Source organism: Sinocyclocheilus rhinocerous, unplaced genomic scaffold (assembly GCF_001515625.1).
Source record: "Sinocyclocheilus rhinocerous isolate Xijiao unplaced genomic scaffold, SAMN03320098_v1.1 scaffold286, whole genome shotgun sequence".
In the NCBI taxonomy this organism is placed as follows: Eukaryota; Metazoa; Chordata; class Actinopteri; order Cypriniformes; family Cyprinidae; genus Sinocyclocheilus; species Sinocyclocheilus rhinocerous.
In genome coordinates, this window is record NW_015632405.1 from 300,694 (window position 1) to 306,203 (window position 5,510).

The window sequence follows — 5,510 nt, forward strand, 5'->3', positions numbered from 1 at the left end:
TTACTACATGGAATTATTTTTATTTTCAAAAATGTCATACCACAAGACTGTTTAGAATAGAATTACATTTATAGATATACAAATATAATATACTTACTAAATATACAAATGTACTCAAGGCATGTAGTTTAGTTGCTATTCAAGTGGTCATTATGTTTTATAACTATAATAATTAATCAAACTTAATATATTACATCGGTAGTCTTAATAAAAACAAAAACATGTAGTATGGATCGCATACTACATTAAGCACAACAATTATACAATTATACACAACTGTGTATAATAATAATAGTTCCCTTTCAGTCGGTCACTACGAGTCACGTCGTGACCGACGAATTGGGATATCGCTTCGATAGACCAATCTACTTCGAGTGTAAACTAAACGAGCCAATGCACATTGGCATGCAATTATTGCATCCAGCTGCCGCTGATCACAGCGTGAGTATAATAAGGCAGCAGGTGCAATGCATACCAGCTTTTCGCTTCGGAGCCGAGCAACAACATCGTTCTGCTCTATGTTTATTTCGAGAACTACGAGTTCAGCACACTCTCGGAAGGTTACGTATGTAACCCTCGTTCCCTGAAGGAGGGAACGGAGATGTCACGTCCCGTCGCCACGGTTGCTGTACCACCGCTGAGCGGCCGGGTCGCCGGCTCGGCTCCTCAGCGAAAACCTGAATATGCGCTGCATCTGCTGCCTACTTATACTCACGCTGTGATCAGCAGCAGCTGGATGCAATAATTGCATGCCAATGTGCATTGGCTCGTTTAGTTTAAACTCGAAGTAGATTGGTCTATCGAAGCGATATCCCAATTCGTCGGTCACGACGTGACGTCTCCGTTCCCTCCTTCAGGGAACGAGGGTTACCATACGTAACCGAGACGTTTCCAAATCAGCATATTCTCAGTATATTCTTATAATCTGGCATCACAGGAATTAATGAATGAAAGAATTACAATGTCATTTGTGACTGCATTTTTGATCAAAGAAATACAGACATGATGAATACATAAGAATCTTACATTCGAAAAATATTACTGACCACTTCTATTATGATGAAAAAAAAAAAAAGTTTAGTAGGTTGTATTTGTGTTTTATTGTATTGAGCACTTGAAACTGAACTTCGCCCATATTCAGCTGTTCATTGAAGGTGAAGCTAGATAGTATTTGTCATTAGCAATCAAATATTTGAGGTGCTGGTATATTTCCTATTTCACATTGATTTAAAATTCAAATGGATCTCTAGCAGCAGTTATTTTTGTGAAAGATGCCAGCGGGTTCACTCTGCTGTGTATTTGCTGATTTCAGTGAAAAGAAAAGTCAAACTATGATATGGGAACTGCAACTTTTTGAAGTATCTACACAGTCCTGCTGCTAGTTAGAGAGAAACATGAAAAGAAAACACTTTGTATAATTTCACATTTAAGTAGCCCTGCTGGTATTGAATATAGAGAGACAGTGATGGGCTCAGTGTGTATGACAGAGGCCATTCTGGAGGCTGGCTCTGCTCAATCGAATTAAACTACACAAAGGATTTAAAAAAAGAGAGATTTGACTTTAGGAACTCTTTACACTTTCTCTTTAAGATATGTCAGCTTAAGAGCATTAAAACAAGTGTAAAAGGATTTATAGAAGTGTGTAGACAAGCATTCTTAAGAGATACTTTTCTCATATCAATAAAATAACACAATGTTTGTCCGGTAAAGTAGCTGTATCTTGCACTCAGGGAGGTCTGCTGCACAAACAGGAAATGCTAAACACTTGAGTCACATCACACTCTGAGCATCTGGATATATCATGTGGATTTTGCTCATTTATTTCCTGTTTTATTTATTTATTTCTGGAGTGGCAGAGGCAGATGTCCTGTTCACTGAGAAAGAAAAAATGTTTGCAAGGAGAGGAAAACAAAAAAAAATGAATATGCAAATCTTGTCACAACATGGAACTTGTAGTGATGAGGAACGTTCTCTCGTATTCATTAAGCAGAGGTCAATGCCTAATGTAGGCCACTCTCTTACAACTACTTTCCTGCCATTAAAACGGAATTGCAGTGTGGAATAGTGAAGCCAGAGACCCACAACATACACACACACACACACACACACACACACACATACACATAGAGAGCTCAAGTAAGAGCAAATGCACCAGTGCATCAGAATAAACCTGATGGAGGTGCATCCATCCCTCGCAGGCTTTTCACAAAAAAAAAAAAAAAAAACTCAATTCCTGTCCTACTGCTGTTTTACTTGTCCCTTCAAACCGCTCTCTCTCTCTGGCAGCAACGTGTCTTTGTGGCGCTGATCATTAGGTAAAACCGTCTTCTCTTCAAATAATCCTGTGCGTGAATGCTAAAAATGTAATGAACTTCACGCTCCATTGTATCTGACATTGCTTAATTAATGGGTGCATTTAAAGTACATAGGCTCTGGTAATTGATTTATATGCATGATTTGCACATACAGCTGTTGGTTCCTGTAGGAAAGTCATCACTCAAAGTGTGCATGCTTTACTGATGGACTAGAGGTGCTGCTAGCGCATCCTCTGCAGCACACATTTATTATCATACTTTCATTAACGCTAATACCAGCAATAAAAACAAAAGACACTACAGAGACATAGCTATCTTTCAGGATCTGTCTAAAATAAAGGGTCCGAGGGCCTCTGTTTCCGCAAAAAAAAATTTGTTGAGAAAAGTATAGCACCAAAGTATAACAGTATATACAGGGTATACATATATACATGTATAACAGTACAAAAAAAAAAAAAAATATATATATATATATATATACACACACACACACACACACATTTTTCTAAACTTACACTGTCCAAGAGCAACATCAGTAGATAAAAATTCAAAGGCAGGCAGCATTGCCTTCTTATGAGTTGTGTTCTCACTGAGGTCCTGTACATTTATGCATTTGGCAAACACTTTTATTCAAAACTACTATTGCATTCAAGATGTACACTTTGTAAGTTCATGTATTCTTTGGGATTCAAACCCGTGACCTTGGTGTTGCTAGCGCCGGGCTCTACCTGTAGAATGGCATGAATGTGTGGGAGTGGCACCAAATTAGTCATGTGAGTGCATCCATAGGTCTGTGATTGGCTGAAAAACTCCAGTCAATGGAAAAACGCGTGCCTGTATACCTTCGTGAGCACCATAATACCTTTTTTTTTTTTTTTACAGGAATAAAAACCAGGCTTTTAGGGATAGAAGTACAGTGTCTTTAGTGGGCTGTACTGTTGTTTAACAACATATTGATTGTTCATCTAAAGAAACATCTTTCTAAAAATAATTCAGTAGACAAAAACTTCAAAAAACAGTCTTGAAAGTAATGAGTTGTGGAAATTACATGATCTAGAATTTACACAGAGCATGCCAGTGTAAAGACTGTAAGTCTATCCATTACAGCCTTGTTTTCATCTGTGTTAAATTCAATATGGCGTCTAACCTGATTAATATCGTTAACATCTGCAGATGGTCTCCAATCAACCTGAATGGTTCAAAATGAGAATAAATGGAATAACGTACCAGGGCATGACACCTGATTAATAAATTCAAATAATTTCAAATTAATCTTCATATTTAGTTAATTAAAACTTTGATGTGACTTGATTTAAATAAAAAGCATGTAAATAAAACAAATATATTATAAATATATACACATACTTTTGATGCATACATTTGGGATTAGATGTTCAAATATAGTTGGCATTTTGACATTGGAAAAAAAACAATATTTATTCAAAATTGAATTCTAATTAAAAGAAAAGAAAAAGGAAAAAAAATTCCAAAATTGCTTCCCAGTGCATTTGTGTTGTCTAAATAAAGCATTGTTCAGTGATGTGATGCTATAATTACTGAAGTACTGGTGTGTGTGTGTGTGTGTGTTTGTGTGTGTGTGTGTTTTCTTCTGAGATTTGGAGGTCGGTGGCCTCTAACCATTATTTGGAGCTTGGGCAGATCCTCAGCGGAGCTTCGATCAATCTTTTACCTGGGGAACGAGTGCTGCGTATTTCTATCACCATTCTATTGATTTTTCCATGTGCAGAGCCCTTATGTGAGAGAGAGAGAGGTGTTTTCATGTGGACGCCACAGAGGAAATGCAGCCTGCAGCACAGACTCATTTATTTATGCTTGCAGACACCCGTCGGCGCAGACGCCTGCAAAATGCACACATCGGCATATTTAGCCGATTTTTAGATCTCACATGTACAGGTCCATGAGACCTAACGTATGAACACATGCTTTTTAATTCAGAAACATGCTGAATGCACTGAGCGCTTCTTTACGTTCGCTTCACTTCACACAGATTCACTTGTGCATAGAGCTGTTGTTTGTTACCCCAGTGCTCTTTAGTGTTTATTACAGTGATCAATATGAGAGTCATGATCCAGTCAAGTGATGTATCATCATGGCTTCCATCATGGCACCTTCTCTTTGTGCATGCCGAATTGATTCAAGACAGTACAATTGTTGGTTCAGCCAGAAAATTAAAATTCTGTTATCCTTTACTCACTCTCACATTGTTCCAAACCTGTATGACTTTATTTCTTTCCTGGAAAACACAAAGTTTAGCTGAATGTTCACACTGCTTTTTTCCATAGTGACCAGGGGGCCTAGTTCTAAAATGGACCATTAGCACAAAAATAAATAAATAAAAAAACTATAAAAATAAGGTTAAAGTAGTCCACACGACTTTGGAATAATCCCAAATTTAAGTTGTTATTCACGGAAAATCCTCCTCTCCTTCCAAACTCTCAAATATCATTCACACATGTACATATAGAATATTTGTGTGTTGAGATGTAACTGTGCAAAACACCAAAGGTGTCACATTTTAAAACATGGTCTGGAAAAGTAGTACATGGGACCATAAAAACAGTGCCTGATAAAGAATGAAGATCAAATATTACATCTGTAGATAATGTAGTCCAGTTAACCAAGATATGTTTTAATTGCATTTTTAAAATATTAATGTTTGATGTCAAGTTGTGTATCTTCAGTTTATGTGTATTTTATTCAAGCAGTTGTAATTTCTCTTTAGTCATTAGTTGTAAGTTTTGCATTTCGAGTTTTGAAAAATAACATAAAGGTTCTCATATTAGTGAAAAAGAAAATACTCTTAACTTAAAAAAAGCCTGGAACTGCATACTTTCTTAATACAGTACATGCATGTTTCTGGATGAGCTGTGCATGATTAATGATTCTGTGCACATTATTCCTTTGGGGAAAAAAAATAAATAAATCTTAAAATGTAGAGTTGCTTTGCCTCTTATGTTGTTCTTTCATATAGATACAGTTTTTCAGCATCCAGTCAATTCCCTGTGGATTAAAAAAAAAAAAACATGGCCCTATATGGCATTTTTCTTTTCACTCAGGAATTAGTCATATTATGTAAAATAGGTTGTGAATGGCATTGTGTGTTGTCGTTCAACCTCATCTATAACTGTGAAAGGGAAAAAAAACACTTTTAAATTGTATTACATTACAATACAT